The sequence below is a fragment of the Diabrotica virgifera genome, chromosome 5 (genome assembly GCF_917563875.1).
Source record: "Diabrotica virgifera virgifera chromosome 5, PGI_DIABVI_V3a".
NCBI lineage: Eukaryota > Metazoa > Arthropoda > Insecta > Coleoptera > Chrysomelidae > Diabrotica > Diabrotica virgifera.
Window position 1 is genome coordinate 175,511,175 of NC_065447.1, and position 21,362 is coordinate 175,532,536.

The 21,362-nt window shown below is 32.8% G+C and overlaps 1 protein-coding gene across 1 annotated transcript in view; it reads left to right on the forward strand.

The window, feature by feature from the left end:
* LOC114337473 (zinc finger protein 358-like) overlaps positions 1–21,362 on the forward strand; it is a 307,896-nt gene that overhangs the window by 153,100 nt on the left and 133,434 nt on the right. The gene's annotated exons all lie outside the window — the stretch shown is intronic.

Below are 21,362 nucleotides of genomic sequence, written 5' to 3' on the forward strand. Positions count from 1 at the left end.
ATATAAGAATTGTTGTGCATATAATGGTAAAAGCATATAATTTGGACCACACACACTACACAAACAAAGATTCAAATTTAGATATGAGGCCATCTCAGATTTTTCTTTTACAAAAATGGCGGGCAGTCAAAATGAATCTGCCGCACATAGGTACATGTCATGATACGTTATGCATTTATTAAATAGCAATTAACATAACTAAAAAGTTCAAAATATTACCTGAAAAATATTTTTACACTCTTTTCAATGGAGATATTACCTTTTTGAAAAATTATTATATGCAGGGTGGAAAAATTGAAAAAAAAAACAACATATTTTTACATAAAAAACAGTAAAAACACAACTTCTGGTAAACCGATTCTTCCAGTTCAAGACCTCGATCTTATTCATCAAAAAAAGAACCTTGATGCTAAATTTGGCTGAAATCGGACTTTCCGTTCAAAAGTTATCGTGCTATTAGTCACATATGTATAGCCGCCATTTTTAATGCTCGCCATTTTTGTAAAAGGCAAAATCTAAAATGCCCTCATATCTATTTTTGAACTTTTTTATGTGTAGTATATGTGGTCCAAATTATATGCTTCTACCATTAAATGCACAATAATTCTTACAATGTTTGCACGAATCTGCCACACATAGGTACATGTGAAGATACGTTATGCATTTATTAAATGGTAATTAACATAACTAAAAAGTTCAAAATATTTCCTAAAACATATTCTTACGGTCTTTTCAATGGTGGTATTACCATTTTGAAAAATTAATGTATACAGGGTGAAAAAATTGAAAATAAATTATTTACATAATATAAAATAGTTTTACATAAAAAACCAGGAAAAACACAACTTCTGGTAAACCGATTCTTTCAGTTCACGATATCGATCTTGTAAATCACAAAAAGAACTTATATACCGAATTTGGTTGAAATCGGACTTTTCATTCAAAAGATATCGTGCTGTTAGTTACATATGTATAGTAGTCCATTTTGAATGGCCGCATTTTTGTAAAAGGCAAAATCTGAGATGGCCTCATATCTAAATTTGAACCTTTATATGTGCAGTATATGTGGACAAAATTATATGCTTGTATCATTAAATGTGCAATTCTTATAATATTTGCACGAATCTACCGCACTATTGTGCGTTCCAGCTCTACAATATTCGTTCTGAATATTGCTTGTAATGTTTTGTTGAATTGTTTTCGTCACGGGTGGGTCTTGGGAGTCTTGGCTGACTCTAAAACTCGCTTTCACCTTGAATGGTCGTCCATGATAGTTGAGTCAGTGAGTAGCCCCATTATTCTTAGATCTGACCATACGTTATCTATCCATCGCACTCGTGGGCATCCTAAGGGCCTTCTTACTATGAGGGTTTCCTTCCAGATTAACTTGGCAATGAGGTTATTAGGGAGTCTATGGACATGGCCAGCCCATTTTAGACGTTGAAATTTAATCTCTTGGACTACGTCGTTCGTCAGCTTAGAGCTGGGTACTCACTTGAGCACGAATGCGCATGAGGCAAGCCGAGGCCGCACCGAATGCCTCGAGTCGGAAAAAATGTATGAGGACACGCTCCCGCATGAGGACGTATGAGGCTTACCGCAGCAGTGATTCATTTATTCGTCCTGAGGCAGTGAATATGTCGAACGAACATTTGTCTGTGGCCTGTGCTAGTTTTATAATTATTTATAAATTATTAAAAACTAAAAAACGTAAACAGCAGAGACGTATATGGTCCTCAAAATTTTATTTGAAAAGAAGAGGCATGAATAATATTAATACTTCGTTTTTGTTAAACGACCTGTTAGCTGATGAAACTGACAAGTTTAATAATTTCACGAGAATGTCCCATAGACCAGGGCTCATCTGTAAAAATATTAGCACATTTGGACGTTGAGAGGTGACTCAAATTTTTTTGCAAAAATTGCTTGAAAATAAGTCAAATAATAATATTTGAGTTATCCTCCCTCTCAAAAAGTTCCGGAACATTGTTTAAATAATCAAAATGTCAAAAAATTAAGGAAAAATTCGATTTTTTTCTTGGTTTTTTGATTACAACTTATAAAGTATTCATTTCCGAGAAAAGTTGTACTGGCATAAAAGTTGCGTAATTAAATTTCCTACAATATAGAATTGGCTAAAAATTTAAAAAATAGTTACCCTTGTTGCAAAATAGCAATAATTGCGAAAATAACATACAAAAACAAGTATTGGCATTTTACGTTTTTCAACCATTTATGCTAGACTTAGGACCTTCATATTTCACCCAGAAAAACTGTATGATACAGTAAAATAACACTGTAAATTTCATTAAGATCGGTTTAATAGATTTTGCAAAATAAATTTTGCAATCCAGCTTTCGCAAAAAAAATTCATTTTTTCAAAATGTTACAGGACTGAAAATAAAGCAGAAAACAAGTTGAAATTTTTTTGCTTATAGAAGTGTACTGTACCTTTCATTTGCAATTTTGCAAAATTAAAATTGATTAACTACCACGGCGTCAGGAATTTTTTTAAGTAAACATTCATTATTGGTGCTACGCGCAGGACAGCGGATAGTTTGCTCTTATTGGGCATTCCAATGACCTTTGATAATGATTGATACATTTTAATTTTTATTACATTTCGGTATAAATAAATAAATTTGTTTATTGCAAAATAAAAACACACACTCTATCCTTTAAAATAACTCTTTTATTAGCAAAAACTTTATTGTTTATATATTTTAACTTAGAGAATAAAAGTTTATTATTTTTAAACATATGCAATTGTTTAAACAATATTTCACAAACAATAATAAAATTAGTTTGATTTTTGTGGAATTAAAATATTAAAATACAGCAAAATAAAGAGTAAGAAAATAATATATTAGATACAGATTAGAAGAAATTTTGGTGGAAATCAACTTGTGTGAATCAAACACCTCTGTCCTGCGCGTAGCACCAAAAATTAATGTTTATTTAAAAATATTCCTGACGCCGTGGTAATTAATCGATTTTAATTTTGCAAATTGCAAATGAAAGCTACAGTATACTTCTATAAGCAAAAAAAATTTCAACTTGCTATCTGCTTTATTTTCAGTCCTGTAACATTTTGAAAAAATGATTTTTTTTTGCGAACGCTGGATTGAAAAATTTATTTTGCAAAATCTGTTAAACTGATCTTAATAAAATTTACAGTATTGTTTTACTGTATCATAAAGTTTTTCTGGGTGAAATATGAAGGTCCTAAGTGTAGTATAAATGCTTGAATAACGTAAAATGCAAATACTTGTTTTTTCGCAATTATTGCTATTTTGCAACAAGGGCGACTATTTATAAAATTTTTTACCAATTCTATATTGTAGGAAATTTAATTACGCAACTTTTATGTCTGTAAAACTTTTCTTGGAAATGAATACTTTTACAGTTATAATTACAAAACGAAAAAAAAATCGATTTTTTCCTTAATTTTTTGACATTTTGATTATTTAAACAATGTTCCGGACCTTTTTAAGAGGGAGGATAACTCAAATATTATTTGATTTATTTTCAAGCAATTTCTGCAAAAAAATTTGAGTCACCTCTCAACGTCCATCTCAAAACAGATCCGCCCTGGACTACCAAGAATATTTTTATATTTTATTTTGGATGGCATAAGAAACATAATAAGTAAAAAAATACAAAATTTAGAAAAGCTATTCTACTATTCCATATTTTTATATTTATCAATAAATTCTAAACATAACTCTTTGCTCCATTCCATTTTTATAGGTAAATTTATAAATTTGTCTTAAATTTTTAAGTGTATAACTTTGCAAAAGAATGAGTATTTCAAGATAAGAAATAAAATTCAACAAAATCCAAATCTTTTAACACCGTTTTGTAAATTATATAGGCTACATTCATTGCTTGCACGGTCTGTACAAATGAAGAATTGAAACGCAACCGCATGTTTAAAAATACCTAAAAACTGTCCGCACTGAGGCACGAATCCCTTTGATGGACCGACAACAAATGGATCGCTCCGAGGCGTGCGGCGAATGATTTGAGCATATTTGCCGAGCCTCGGATGACGTCCTCCTTACTGCCTCGTACGGCCTCGGCTTGCCTCATGCTCGTTCGTGCTCAAGTGAGTACCCAGTAGTGATGTAACGAATATTCGTATTCGCATTCGCGAATATTCGCATATTTTTGCATATTCGCATTCGAATTCGCATTCGCAAAATTTGTGCGAATGTTTTGCGAATATGAATATCAGAAAAAAAATAATTTGAAGATAATATTACATTAATAAAATCAAAATATATTCGCGTCTCATCTTTTTTTTTTAAGAAAAGGTAACTTAACCTCGTATAATCACATTATCAGCCTTCACTTTATTTTATTATTTGGTATTATGTAATAACGCTTAAGATTCAGATTGATTTTCACTACATATCAACTAATTTCTCAATATAAATTTAGAAAACATCACAAAAATAGAAACTAATTCAAAAAAAGGGAATATTCGCATTCGCATCCGCATTCGCGAATGTCGGTAGGAGATATTCGCATTCGTATTCGCGAATGTTATTAAAATGACATTCGTTACATCACTAGTACCCAGCTCTATAAATCAGTTTGACCTCGGCATTTGTTCTCATTTGGTATTGGTTACTACTCGGTTACAAAGATTCTTTTGAGGATTTTTTAACATCTAAGTTTTCTTTTAATTGCTTTGGTCCGCGTTTACCTCTGAGCACCCATACATGAGCACCGGTCCAATCACTGTTTTATATATTCTGATTTTTGATGTTCGTGTAATGCTCTCAGATTTAATAGGGGTGTGAAGGCTATACATACATCTGTTTGTTGCTTGAAGTTTCCCTTTTACGAATCAATATTAGTATCTCGATAGATGCAAACATCCATTGAAGCATTTATAAGCACATGGTCGGTATGATTACCTATTTGTTAGAACATCAGGTGAGGTCCTTGTTATATGAACTTTTTTGTATGGAAAACCTATGCTTCTGACTACCATGTTCGATTCCGATTGGAATTGGTTTTATTACGAAGGCTATTTTTACTGGTATGGGTAGTGTGACCAACTCCAATTCAGTCGAATCCGGGAAAAGGCTGAAAAAAATACCTGAAATCCGGGACTTTTCAATGAAAATCGGGCCATTTTTTTTTCAGAAGACGATAATTAAAATACAGAAAAAATGCCCACCGTTTTAGTTTTCGTAGAACTATAATACCACGATATAAAATGCATGCGTTTGGGATGTGGTATTAGTATAACACTTTAGAAATTGTCCACTTTTTTCGTCCCACCAATTCAATTTGATGTGACTTCTTAGGAGAATAACGTATTCAAAATTGCAAAATAGAATTTTACCAAAACTTTGAAAATTCGGATGGCCCGGAAGCCTTGTCCGGGACGCCGGGACACGACTTCGTAATTCGGGCCATGTCCCGGATTTTTCGGGCTAGTTGGTCACACTAGGTATGGGGTATATCTCTCTTTTCTGATTTTTGCATTCGGGCATTAGATGTGTGCGATTTATTCCTGATTATAGAACTGGACTCTTCCTCGATTTTTTTGTCCACAGGAAGAGCGTCTACACTAAAGTCTATCATTTGATGTTTTCATTTTTTCATGCCATCATATATTTGATATTATGTTTTGATAAATATTTTAATTAGTGATGTGTACCTATAGTTTAGTAAGCTTTAATTTAAGCCTTCCAGTGTGGTTTTTAATATAAACGAATGAAAAACCTTTTCGTAATTAAAAGTTCTTTTGTATGTATAAATGATCGTTTAACCATAACCTTCTCAGAAAATGAAACTGGCATTATTTTCTTTGGTAAGATAATGACAACAGCATTATTGATCAATCAAGCAAGCAGTCACAAATAGAAGTAGCAGAATTGTTTCAATAACTTGATACACACAGACATTATTTTTATTATTTTTGTAAATATCTTGTTCGCCGGTTTTATTAACACGTTTATATAATTACCATTGATGTATCAAGGCAATAAATATACATAGTTTCAAAAGTTAAGATCACCTACAATTATGCTCATTTTCATAGTTGATTTTTTCGTGAACAGATTAACGGATGCTGCTAATATTTTTTATTATTTCAAATTTTTCTTTGGTATTTATACAGTTGTTAAGCGAAGTTTTGTATGATTTATAATTTTTTGAAAATCTCGGGAGGTTGTAACCAAAGAAAGTATTACACCTATTCTGGTGGTATGGGAACGATATTTATTGTCGTTTTCTCTACTACTTCGATCGATAACTTACTTTGTTTTTCGGTAGATGGCTCTAGTTCATCCGCGGCATTTCGTTCTTTGCTAAGGAAAGGCCCAAAGTATGATACCTGGGGAAATCGGAGAGAAGAAGACTACCGATAAGGAGGAAAAAACCTCCGAAACCGTTATAGACTCTTCCTGTACTCTCCGATTTAACCAGAGTATTATGCATTTTCGTGCTGCTGCATTTTCGTGTTGCAAAGAAATTGAAAATGTTTATACACTTCTAGATAAAATGCGATACTTTTTGTGAGGATTATATGAGACTACAACATAATTTCGATGTATACCGTATACCTAACTTTGTAGGTACCTGTTCCTTCCTACAGGATGTCTCAAACTTTATAAGAAAAACATGTTTTTTTTCATCCGGTATAAGTACAAAAAATGTTTGAGCCAACCTTTGCTCAACTGTGTAAATGCCAAAGAAAAATCTAAAATATGTAATAGAAAAAATTAGTGAAATTCGTTAATCTGTTCACACGAAAAAATCAACTATGAAAATGAGCATAATTGTAGGCGATGCATAACTTTTGAAAGTATGTGTAGTTCGCGGATTAAAAATTGTCAGCCAAACTGGAGCTAAATTCGCGTTAAGTTAGTTACAGCATCGAAAATGTGCATCATTCTCTCTTATTTATTTATTAAGCACAACAGGCCTTGTAGGCCAACGCTAATTTTAATCTTATAAATTTTATACATTTTATTTAATTACCCTTCAGTCTTTTTCTACACTCCTTCACCACCTCATTCCATCTCCTTCTGTCCAATGCTAGTTCTTTAAATATCTCAATGTTGCTTTCCTTCAGGTATTCGTACACGCTGTCCTTCCATTTTTTCTTGGCCTGCCTTTCCTGCTCTTTTGCATTGGTCTTCGTAAGAGTACCATTTTTGACATTCTTTTACTTCCCATTTTCTCGATGTACTCCAAATATCTTATTCTCTGTGCTTTAATCGTTGTCATGATCGTTCGCTCTTTATATAGTACTTCCAGTTCTTTATTGCTTCTTCTTCTTTCTCCACTGACCTTCTCTTTTCACACCTCCATATATAATCCAGGGCGCATCTGTTTTGAGATGGACGTTGAGAGGTGACTCAAATTTTTTTGCAGAAATTGCTTGAAAATAAATCAAATAATAATATTTGAGTTATCCTCCCTCTCAAAAAGGTCCGGAACATTGTTTAAATAATCAAAATGTCAAAAATTGAAGGAAAAATTCGATTTTTTTCTTCGTTTTTTGATTATAACTTTAAAAGTATTCATTTGCAAGAAAAGTTGTACTGACATAAAAGTTGCGTAATTAAATTTCCTACAATACAGAATTGGTTAAAAGTTTAAAAAGTAGTCACCCTAGTTGCAAAATAGCAATAATTGCGAAAAAACCATACAAAAACAAGTATTCGCATTTTACGTTTTTCAACCATTTATGCTACACTTAGGACCTTCATATTTCACCCAGAAAAACTTTATGATACATTAAAACATTACTGTAAATTTCATTAAGATCGGTTTAATAGATTTTGCAAAATAAATTTTGCAATCCAGCTTTCGCAAAAAAAATTCATTTTTTCAAAATGTTACAGGACTGAAAATAAAGCAGATAGCAAGTTGAAATTTTTTTTGCTTATAGAACTGTACTGTACCTTTCATCTGCAATTTTCAAAATTAAAATCGATTAATTACCAAGGCGTCAGAAAATTTTTAAAATAAACAATAATTTTTGGTGCTACGCGCAGGACAGCGGTGTTCGATTCACACAAGTTTATTTCCACCAAAATTTCTTCCAATCTTTATCTAATATATTATTTTCTTACTCTATATTTTGTTATATTTTAATATTTTAATTCCACAAAAATCAAACTAATTTTATTATTGTTTGTGAAATATTGTTTTAAACAATTACATATGTTTAAAAATAATAAACTTTTATTATTTAAGTTAAAATATATGAAGAAAGAAAGTTTTTGCTAATAAAAGTGTTATTTCAAAGGATAGAGTATGTGTTTTTATTTTGCAATAAACAAATTTATTTATTTATATCGAAATGTAATAAAAATTAAAATGTATCAATAATTATCAAAGGTCATTGGAATGCCCAATCAGAGCAAACTATCCGCTGTCCTGCGCGTAGCACCAATAATTAATGTTTATTTAAAAAAATTCCTGACGCCGTGGTGTTAATCGATTTTAATTTTGCAAAATTGCAAATGAAAGTTACAGTACACTTCTATACGCAAAAAAAAATTCAACTTGCTATCTGCTTTATTTTCAGTCCTGTAACATTTTGAAAAAATGAATTTTTTTTTGCGAAAGCTGGATTGCAAAATTTATTTTGCAAAATCTATTGAACCGATCTTAATGAAATTTACAGTATTGTTTTAATGTATCATAAAGTTTTTTTGAGTGAAATATGAAGGTCCTAAGTATAGCATAAATGGTTGAAAAACGTAAAATGCGAATACTTGTTTTTGTATGTTTTTTTCACAATTATTGCTATTTTGCAACAAGGGTGACTACTTTTTAAATTTTTAACCAATTCTGTATTATAGGAAATTTAATTACACAACTTTTATGTTAGTTCAACTTTTCTCGGAAATGAATACTTTTAAAGTTATAATTAAAAAACCAAGAAAAAAATTGAATTTTTCCTTAATTTTTTGACATTTTGATTATTTAAACAATGTTCCGGATCTTTTTGAGAGGGAGGATAACTCAAATATTATTATTTGATTTATTTTGAAGCAATTTCTGCAAAAAAATTTGAGTCACCTCTCAACGTCCAAATGTACTAATATTTTTACAGATGCGCCCTGGTCTAATATTGCTATTTGTATTTTTCTCTTCCATCTTTCTGAAAAGTATGTTTCTGACTTTTTCAGCAATTACGTTTCGCATGCGTATGTTACCGTAGGTTTGATAACAGTCTCATAAATTCTGATTTTTGTTTTTCTTGATACGTATTTGGATTTAATTAATGTGCGTAATGCTCCATATTTTTTATTTCCTTTAGCTGTTCCTACCTTTATCTCCCCTTCCTCTTGATAATTTTCATCTATTTTGGCTCCCAGGCAATTAATTTCTTTGGATGTTTTGAACGAGTATGTTTTTCAAAAATGAATAACCATTTTCAATTTCGTTGCAAAACGAAAATACAGCCGAACCATATTCCAGTCCAATCAGAGAGTGCTACAAGCACCCCTACCGGTTTCGAAACTTATTAGTCTCTCATCAGGAGGCACATATGCTGCTCTCCCTGATCCAACCAAAACAAACCCCAGCGTGCAGTCCCGAATTGCAACGAACGAAATGGCATAGATGCCCTAGCGGCAACTGCTAGCAAAAGACTAAGTTTTCACTCTAATGGCATACAGCATATCCCACCAGAATGAAAACAATGGAGTATGTTTTTTTCCATCTATTTGTACTATGATGTTATTTTCTTTCTCTTTTTGGATCTCTCCCATTTTCATATACTTTGTCTTTTTTCTGATATCCTCTTTCATTCATGTTTCATTTTTTTTTCATCATTTTTTATGTATAGGGCATATCCTTGCCTTGGCCCATTCTTCTGGCATTTTTTCTACTTCTCATATTCTTTTTATCAGGTCACATATCTCTTTTTGTAGTCTCTTCCCTCCTGATTTTATCATTTCGGCCGATTTTTCTGATATTCCTGGGCTTTTGTTATTTTTCAGGCTCTTTATTTCGTTCTCTATTTCTTGCTCTGTGGATATTTCTATTGCTATATGATCATCTTCAATTTCATGGTTTGTTTCCTTTAATAATTCGCTCTTATTTAGCAGTTCTGTAAAAGATTTTTGCTAGTTTCTCATTTTTTTTACAGCTCATTTAGCAGTATCCCTTTATCATCTTTTTTTCTGATATTCTCTTTCATTCATCTTTCATTTCTTCATTTCATCTTTTCTGATATTTCTTTCAGTTTGTTCTCGTTGTATTTTCTTTTTTTACTTCTACATTTTCTTTTCTCTATTCTCTCTGTATTCTTCTCTATTGCTATCTTCGTTATTTGTGAGATTTTTGAGTCTTACTTTTCTTATTGCTTCTGCTACTTCTTGACATTCTTAATCATACCAATCTTTTGTTTTGTGTTTTCTTTTTGTTTTGGCTAGGATTACCTTACCTTTGTTCAGTATTGCTTCCTTTATGTTTCCCCATTGTGTATCTGGGTCTGAAGATTCTTGTTCCCTAATTAGTCTGCTGATTATTCCCTGTTCATACTTCTTCCGTGTGTTATTATATTTTAATAGTTCTATGTTGAATTGTTTTTCAATGTCTTGTTTTGTTTTATTGTTTTTCTTTATATTATGATCGATTTTGTATTCTGCTCTCACCAAGAAGAATCTAAAATAATAAAAACATTAGCGAAATCCGTTAATCTGTTCACGAAAAAATCAACTATGAAAATGAGCATAACTTTTGAAAGTATGTGTAGTTCGCGGATTAAAAATTGTCAGCCAAACTGGAGCTAAATTCGCGTTAAGTTAGTTACAGCATCGGAAATGTGCATTATTCTCTCTTACCAACACCAAATCGATTAGACACGCAAAAATTGCTTTTACGTTGCACCGTTAGAGAGAGTTTCAAGTGAAAAACGTTCCGCTAAAAATAAATCACTCGATTTGTGTACCAGGTGTTATCGGATTGTTGGAATAGTTTTCGTTTGTACGAGGTCTGGCTATTAAATAACGAGACTGCGCGCGCAGAAGGCGTCCTAGAGGGGAAGACTGGGAAACGAATGCAGCATTGGATAACAGCTGTCGGTGTCTACTCTTCCACTTCCAGTACGAAAACACGTTTTTGTCGCTGAAAGCGTCCTAGAGGGGAAGACTGGGAAACGAATGCAGCATTGGATAGCAGCTGTCAGTGTCTACTCTTCCACTTCCAGTACGAAAACACGTTTTTGTCGTTGTAGTAGTATTTTTTCTGTAGAGGTTAGAAAAGAACGTGTTTTTTTCTCGTGCCGATAACAATGTATGACGAAAAACATGAGCAACGGATTAATGTGAAATTTCTCGTTAAATTAAAAAAAACTCCGACTGAGTGCTATAATTTGTTGAAAGAGGCCTATGGTGAGAATTCGGTGAGTTTTCGAATGGTATAAACGGTTTTCTGAAGGCCGAGAGAGCGCCGAAGATGACCAACGTCCAGGTCGACCAGTCTCTGTTTCAACTCCGCAGACAGTGACCAAAGTAAATGAAATTGTGCGCGGAGATCGTCGTATGAGCATTCGGATGATTGCTGAAACTGTAAATGCCGATAAAGAAACTGTCAGAAAAATTTTACATGACGAATTGAACATAAAGAAAGTCTGTTCGAAGTTGGTCCCAAAAAATTTGACCCCTGGTCAAAAGCTCGTCCGTCAACTGTCCGTCAAATCTGCTCAGATTTTCTTGAGAGGTTACATGAAGAGCCTGAATTAATGGAAAATATCGTCACTTGCGATGAAACCTGGATATTCAAATACGATGTCGAAACTAAGCGACAATCCATGCACTGGAAAACTCCTGCACCCTTAAGAATGAAAAAAGCAAGGATGTCGAAATCAAAATTTAAAGCCATGTTAATCGTTTTTTCGACATTAACGGCATCGTGATGACTGAATGGGTTCCAGAGGGCCAAACTGTAAACCAAACTTACTATTTGAAAGTTTTGGCAACGCTGCAAGAGCGAGTTCGTAAGAAACGGCCGGAGTTTTGGAAAAACAAGTCGTGAATCTTGCACCAGGACAACGCACCTGCCCATAACGCGCTGTTTGTGAAGTGTTATTTAGCCGCTAGAGGCATTCCAGTGCTCGAACATCCGCCGTACTCGCCTGATGTAGCACCCTACGACTTTTTCCTGTTTCCGAAGATCAAGTCTGTCTTAAAAGAAATCCGGTTCGAGTCGATGGAAGAGGTGAAGCGAAAAACGGCGGAGCTCCTAAAAGCTCTAACAAAAGAAGACTTCCAGCATTGCTTTGACCAATGGAAAAAACGAATGGAACGGAGGGGATACACGAAACTATGCCAGCGCCCGTAGCGGCGAAATATGACAACTTTGGTGAATAATGATTGAATAATAATTTTTTTCAATAGATATTTCGCTTACCTTATTATTGCCGTTTTGATTTTTATTATTTATTTTTATATTTTCATACTGACTTTCTTTCCTTCCCCGATCCGGTGGTATATTCCTATCGTCATCTATTTCCATTTTGTGTTATATACACACCACAAAAGTAATAGTTCAATAGTCCCAGCTAATGTTAAAATCTGCTAATAATAATTCACACTGCCTAATTGCTTTCAATGCACACTTAATTAATGTTAACACCAACAACTGAACTATAACGAAAAAGTAAAGAAAAACCCTTAAAATTGATATTTTTCAGAGAACTTTCAAATATCCGTTTTTTAATTTGACGTTTATTTGACACTTGAACCTATTGTTTGTATAATAAATATCAAAAATGGTAAATATTACATTAACGTCAAATATATCACATGTGTATCATATGTTTAACGTCAAATTGTGTTCGCCAAAAATTTCAGGCCGCTACGCTAGGTGTCGCGTAAATCATGCACGGAGCCAATAAAAGGTGATTCATTTACAGGTACTTTTTTTGGTTGGGATTGGATGGGAGATCGTGCATGAATCGGATCACCTGACCTTGCCTTTTGACTCAGTATTTTTTATTGTTTGGCATTTCGTCCTGGAAAGACAGCCCAGCACAGCGTCTAGAAATTAATTATTCAGTAATTGGCCTACCGAACGCTTAATTCGCTATATCATCAGTAAGTTTGAAATGCAGTTTTCATTAATGGATAACACGCGACCAAATAGACCACATTCAGCACGTACTAAAAAAATATAGCGGATGGTGTACGCGAAAATAATGAAGAATCGATTCGTCGCCGTTCCCCACAGTTTGGCTTGTCGTATGCATCAACTTGGGATATTTTACCTAAGGCTCTTGGTTTAAAACCATACAAAATTCAATTAGTGCAAGATCTGAAGCCGATCGACCTATCAAGTCGTCACTCTTGATAAGCTTGCAGAAGTTTCACTGTTTTCGAAAAAAAAAGTCTTCCGATGAGGCCCATTTTTGGCTTAATGGGGACGTGAATAAACAAAATATGCGTATTTGGGCCTTGGGGGATGAGCAACACAAAGAGGTCCAAGAGTTGCCATTACGTCCAGAAAAAGGCCGGCCAGAATTTTACTGTGAATGGAGATCGTTATCGCCCCATGATAACGGACTATTTGAAAATTGAAGCTCGTGGCCTCGACGACATTTATTTGATTCCAACAAGATTGTGCCACTTGCTATACAGCCCCTGAAAGCATGGCTTTACTGCGAGAACGATTCGGTGAGCAATTTATTTCACGTTTCGGACCAGTGAATTTGCCGCCGATATGCTGTGACATCACACCTCTAGACTTTTTCCTTTGGGTCTACCTAATGTCCAAAGTCTACATGAGTAACCGGCTACGATTGAGGCATTGGAGTTGAGGCCAATATTACTGGAGTCATTGGTCAAATAGTAATCGAAATGCTCGAACGCGTTCGGTTAACAATTGAAAGAATTTATCTTTAAAAAGTACATAATTGTAAAAAATTGTTCTTTTGCATGATAATCAAACTTTTTGAATAAAATTCATTTCTTTTTCATTGTTTTTCTTTTTCAAAAAAGTACCTCTAAATGAATCACCCTTTATCAGTAATAATGAAACAATTGCGTTCATTACAGAGAACAGTGGGTTTTTCTATAATAAATCTTTAAGAACTTTTACATTTTTAGTTTCAAATAACTAAAATTGTTTGTCTTTACAAACACGGATCCTTGTAGGTCCAAGGGATCATATTGCTTCAGTATCTTTGCTTTTGATTATATGGCATCAGGGTGAGGATGAACACATAGTATATTTTAATATTGTTAAATTATTTTTTGCACTCTTCTACTTTTTGCAAGTAATGTTGCCACGAATATTCAGCTACTGTTCCATATGCGGCTACTGCCTAAAATTTTGTCAATTGGGCCGAATACTGCCTGCAATTCGATCGTAAAGCGAATACCAAATCATGTAGGAAAACACGTAATATTCAAAAATATTATGTATGGTATGTGTTTTCCCACAAATAATTATAGGCTATTGATTATGTATTTTAAAAAGGAACTACAACGTTAACGTTATTGTTTAATATAATCAATGGACCTTTATATATGAAAAAACCGCGGAGTGCTACCATTTAAAGGTGTGCGTTTTTGAGAAAGGAGTGAATTAGTCCCTAGGCACAGTGCGAATTAGTCCATGCACTTTTGGGACAAACACGTCTACAGGAAAATTGTTTCAGGTTAAATTTACTATCGAAATATCACATTTTAAAGTCAAAAATATTTTTTTGCAAAAATATATTCAAAAGAAAAGCAAGAAAACAACACGAAATATAGCAATTTTGTTATTTGTCCCATAACTTTTCCCATTGTGATATAGGTATAGGTATAGAGATATCCTCTTTAAGATGGTGTTTTCTAGAATTCTCTATAATTTATAGTTTACAAAATATGATTTTTCAAAGTTCGTTGCTCACAGCGATTTTGGCCCATTGTCCTTGTTACTTCGAAAACATTGTTCTGTAACTTTTTTCTAAGTTTTAGGTATATGCAATGGTACATTTGTTAGGAAGAAAAGTCAATTACCTTTAAAATGGTCTATTGTAGAAAGATGTGTTACTATTTTTAAGCAAGATATTGTTTTTGAAAATTTTGTCGGTTATTATTAAATTTCTCATTGTAACTTTTTTTATTGTATATTTAGTTATATACATTGTGCAATAAAAAAGAAAGCCTATTTTCTTTACTTTAAAATGGTGTAATGTAAAAAATTCTAGGACTATTTTTAAACAAGATATGCTTTTTCAAAATGTGACATATACACATGCTACAGGTCCCACTAAGTTGGAACCATATGGAAAATTTTTTATTATTAACTTTTTGAAAACAAAATATTCTTTATAAAATGCTCTGCATAATCTAAGACCTAAGATGCAATCATCAAATATGAAATTTTATCAATAGTGTACGAGGTATGTTAAAAAATATGAATTTCACTCAAGGTAAAGTACTTTTATATTTCACAATATCGAAAAGTGTTATTAAGAAAAGTTATTTGGAATTGAAAATTATGTTATAATATGTAGTTATATTCATCTAATTGAAAAAATTAAGAATTTAAAATTTTTCTCAAATTACAGATACCCTTGGATATCTTGTTTAAAAATAATCCTAGAATTTTTTGCAATACACAATTTTAAAGTAAAGAAAATAAAAAAGATGAAGTTTTAAGATGAAGTTTTTCAATCCTAATAGTAACATTAATAATATTGACAATATTAAAAATATTACTAAAAGATTTTTAAATTGAAAAACTTATTGGTACACTTCCCTGGTGACACCTCCAAGGCTTCTACAATTTGCAAGCCAAATGGATGCTGCAGTGAAGACAAAGGGAAGGAATTCTACACTATGCAATTCACATCCCCCGTCTGCAGCTTGGTAAAGTTCCAACGGAAAATGCACCTAGTTACTCTACGGAGTAATACGACTATAAAATAAAAATGTATACCATTTTTATTCAGTTGCAATGCGAAGGCAAAACAATCTTACTTTTCAATTAGAATACGGAGTGCAATCCAGCAATATGGAGAACAAGCCTGCGCTCTCTCCGATGAGGTTCCAATAAGAATCGAAAATCGCGATTCAGAGAGCTGGATTGCACTCCGTATTCTAATTGAAAAGTAAGATTGTTTTGCCTTCGCATTGCAACTGAATAAAAATGGTATACATTTTTATTTTAAAGAAAATAAGTTTTTTTTATTGCACAATGTATATACCTAAATGTACAAGAAAAAAAGTCATAAGAAATTTAAACAATAATATCATAAAAAATATCAAAAATCATTAAAAGTATAAAATCGTGAAAAATCATAACTTGCTTAAAAATAGTCACACAACCATATACAATATACTATTTTAAAGGTAATGGACTTTTATTTCTACTAAACTTACCATCACATATATCTAGAAACGCGCAGAAAAAAGTTGTGCTGTGAAATGAAATGTTTGCAAAATAATGGGGAAAATGGCCCAAAAATACTGTGAGCGGCTAAATTTGAAAAATCCTAACCATAAAATTTGTAACCAGAGAACGTTCCCATTGTTTTCAGTCTGGTGGGATGTAGAGTAACATTATGTTGTTTTATATGCCATTAGATTGAAAACTTTGTCTTTTGCTAGCAGTTGCCGCTAGGGCATTTATGCCATTTCGTTCGTTGCAATCCGTGACTGCACGCCGGGGTTTGTTTTGGTTGGATCAGAGAGAGCAGCATATGTGCCTGCTGATGAGAGACTAATAAGTTTCGAAACCGGTAGAGGTGCTTGCTGCACTCTCTGATTGGACTAGAATACTAGAATATGATGCGGCTGTATTTTCGTTTTGCAACAAAATTGAAAATGGTTATTCATTTTTGGAAAATATAAATCCTAGTGACTTTTACTAAAGATTATTTTAAAGAGAAAGGACTAAAGTTATTTTTCGCTGAAGCAGTATCTATACCTATATCCCTGACGAAAAAAGTTATGGGACAAAGAACAAAATTGCTTTCTTTGGTGTTTTTTTTTCCTGCTTTTCTTTTGAATATATTTTTGTAAAAAAAATATTTTTTACTTTAAAATATAATATTTTGATAGTAAATTTAACCTGGAATAATTTTCCTGTAGACGTGTTTGTGCCAAAAGTGCATAGAACTCACCCTAATTCACCCTGAGCCTAGGGACTAATTCGCCCCTTTCTCAAAAACCCATTTAAATGGTAGCACTCCGCGGTTTTTTCAAATTTAGTGCATAGAACTCGCCCCTTTCTCAAAAACCCATTTAAATGGTAGCACTCCGCGGTTTTTTCAAATTTAGAGGTCCATTGACCATGTGAGATAATAAAATCCCATTATCGTTGTAGTTCCTTTTAGCTCTCTTATTTTGAACATAAGCAATAGCCTATTACTTTAAAGCTCAAAATCTATCGAGGGTAAGTTGTGATGAATAATATCGATTTTTTCAGCATTTGTTGATAGCAAACAACTACAAGTGCATAGAACTCACCCTAATTCACCCTGAGCCTAGGGACTAATTCGCCCCTTTTTCAAAAACCCATTTAAATGGTAGCACTCCGCGATTTTTTCAAATTTAGAGGTCCATTGACAATGTGAGATAATAAAATCCCATTATCGTTGTAGTTCCTTTTAGCTCTCTTATTTTGAACATAATCAATAGCCTATTACTTTAAAGCTCAAAATCTATCGAGGGTAAGTTGTGATGAATAATATCGATTTTTTCAGCATTTGTTGATAGCAAACAACTACGCTTTTGGATATAGTTTATTACTGTTGGAAATACTTTTGTGTTTGTTGACCACCACTTGTAGATAGATTCAACGAGGTGGCTTTTGGCCTATTCCACTGCCACCTTTTTAGATATTTTGTGGTCCTTTAGCCCTAGATTAGATTCTCTAGCCTGGCCCTTTCTAAAAGGTCTAATAACTTCGAGACTGAACCTTCCATGTGTAGGTGGCTTTTCTTCGCCCAATGCAAAGAACTGCACATTTGCTAGGCTGCTACAGTGACGTAAATTGTGCTCAGCTGTTTCTTATTCTAGGTGACAAAATCTGCATATATCATCTGATAATCCCACCAGATGCAACCGCCTATTCAGCTTACAATGCCCTGATAGCAAACCTACTATGGCTTTGACTGTTTTCCTTCATGTAGTAAAGTTCTCTGTATACAAGTCCTAGTTGTAGTTTTTTCGTCCATACATGTTCGGCCCATGTTAATACTTTGCCTAAGTGGATGCATATGTAGATACTTTACCCTGAGGTACATCGGATAGGATGGGGTAGTTTTGTAAAGGCTTCGCTATACTTCACTCGATATCTTGATATCTTATTTCTCAATTTATCAGTAGTTTGAAGTAAGGGTATGGTAGGTTTGTATGTAACTTGTTTAGTACTTATGTGCAAAATCTTGTAAAAATCCTGAGAGATATCTGAAAAGGGTTCACTACAGTATTGCTTATTATAGTCCAAGTAATGAAGCTTAAAATAGGACAAAACCTCGCAATTTTTACAGAATGGATCGATTTGCTTGAAAATTTGAGAATAAGTAGTGGATAGTCCAAGGATCAAAATCTATATCATGCCGAAAGGCGCTTTTACTATGGGGGTGGTTGCCACCCCATCTCGGAGGTGGAAATTTTTATTATATTTTGACCGCAAGAGTTGGTAAAAACATTCATTATAAGCAAAAAACGTTCTATACATTTTTTTTGATAAAACTAATAGTTTTCGATTTATTCGCTATCGAAAGTGTTAGTTTTATATCGAAAAAATCAATTTTTTTAATCAGTTTCTGCTAATAGCTCAAAAAGTTTTCGTTTTATCAAAACAACTATACCTAACAAAAATGTATCTTTTGAAAAATAAACAAAACCGTTTTCTTTCTTTTCTTTAAGACCAATAGTAATCGAACTATACTTTATTATATGTTGGCTCTTCTTCGTCAAATGCTAAATATTGTAGTTTCAAAGTCAAAGGACAGGAAAACTATGCATTTTTCGAGGACAACTTGTTGAAACTAATTTAAAGTATGTATTTAAAAATATTAGTCCTGTAGCCAGGGGGGGTACAACGGCCTCCTTAATTCAGATGGACTCACCCAACTTTTTTATATATATTTTGACCCGCAGGATACGAATTTTTTGGGTAACAGTTGATCCGGATGTCGATAAGATTGTTATAGACAAAGAACTTGAGGAATTACATAACAGTGATTCCTCGCAAAACAAAACATCTTTTTGTATTTTTTGGGTCATTCTAGGCAAAAAATGTTCTGACAAGTTTTTTCGTAGGATGCATAGTTTTCGAGATAACCACGGTTGAACTTTCAAAAAATCGAAAAATTGCAATTTTTGAACCCGAATAACTTTTGATTAAAAAATAAAGTAGCAATTCTGCTTACCGCATTTGAAAGTTTAAGTCAAATTATATCGGTTTTGATTATTTTCATTGCTAAAAATTTATTATTTTATTGTTAAACAAAGCTATAAACACCTAGTGCGTGAGTGATGTTTTCAATGATTTCTCATTTAAAATCGAACGAGTAGGTAGAGTAGCTACAAGTGCAAGCGAGGCAATTTCTACGTAGCATGCGTTAAAACGCATGTATTAGGCACGGGAAACACTATGTGTTTATAGCTTTGTTTAACAATAAAAAAATTAATTTTTAGCAATGCAAATAATCAAAACCGATATAATTTGACTTAAACTTTCAAATGCGGTAAGCAGAATTGCTACTTTGTTTTTTAATTAAAAATTATTCGGGTTCAAAAATTGCAATTTTTCGATTTTTTAAAAGTTCAACCGCGGTTATCTCGAAAACTATGCATTCTACGAAAAAACTTGTAGGAATATTTTTTGCTTAAAATGACCCAAAAAATACAAAAAGATGTTTTGTTTTGCGAGAAATCGCTGTTATGTAATTCCTCAAGTTCTTTGTCTATAACAATCTTATCGATATCCGGATCAACTACTGTTACCCAAAAAATTTGTATTCTACGGGTCAAAATATATAAAAAAAACTTGGGTAAGTCCATCTGAATTAAGGAGGTCGTTGTACCCCCCTTGGCGACAGGACTATATGTATCTCTAGAAATAATAAAAATCTCTAGCTAAAAAAATTAAGTGACTTATAATGAAAAGAATGTCAGTCCCTATTTTTCTCAGCAAAAAAGTGATCGTAAACAACCCCCTAATCACCACCCTAACTAAAATTTGTCATGGATCTGATTTGGTTTTCTTGATTTATAAATATATTTATTCTTACTAGATTCTAGAAGTTACATTGGCTTAGAATGATTAGTTTAAAAAAAATGGGGTTAAAAGCGAATAACCAGTTTTTGTAGTTTGGTAAAAAATGCCCTTTTCTTCAGAATAGAGATACGAAAAAATATTTAAATATGAAATTGTAGCCTATTTAATTCCCAAGAACTTGGTTTGCAAAATTTTTTTACGGCAAAAATTGAGTGAGCTATTGACAACTAAACTTGTAATATCATGCAAAAACCACCTTTACAAACCCTTTCAATGCCACCTCTTTTTGTGACTGAGAATTTTAAAAGAATTTAATATTAATAGCCTTACAGATCTTGTAAAAACCTACAAAATTCTTTTTTAACGAACTTTCTAGGATAAAAAGTAAAAAAGTTACGGTTAAAAATCAATATATTTTATTGAAAAAAAAAAGGAGAAATCCAATTTGAAGCATAATAATGTAAGTTAGCGGTGTTTTTAGTCATTGACCTTATTTATATTTCTTTATTTATGTATTATTAATAAATTATAGAAGTTTGACTGGCTTAGAATGATTAGTTACGAAAAAATGATATGATATATGATATGAAATAATAATGAAAATTGACAGATACGAAAAAATGTTTCAATATGAAATTGTAGGTAATTTAATTCCCAAGAACTTGGTTTGATAAAATTTGTTCTACGGCAAAAATTGAGTGAATCGTAAATGAGTATACCATCGAAAATCATTGATTTTTTAGAACTAACACATTCGATAGCGAATAAATCAAAAACTATTAATTTTATCAAAAAAATGTATAGAACATTTTTTGCTTAGAATGAATGATTTAATTAACTTTTGCGGTCAAAATATAATAAAAAAATTTCACCACCGAGATGGGGTGACAACCACCCCCATGGTACAAGCGCCTGTCGGCATCATATAGATTTTGCTCCATGGCGTATCCACTACTTATTCTTAAATTTTGAAGCAAATAATTGATCCATTCTGTAAAAATTGCGAGGTGAAAAGTTTTGGTTCCTGGACTATTATAGAGACTGTGTCTTATTGTTCAGCGTAATCTATACACTTGTTCTACTGAAGCATGGTAGCTGCGAAATCCGAAATTTTGTGGTCAGATATGAGTTGTCCAATTTTGGTTTGATTT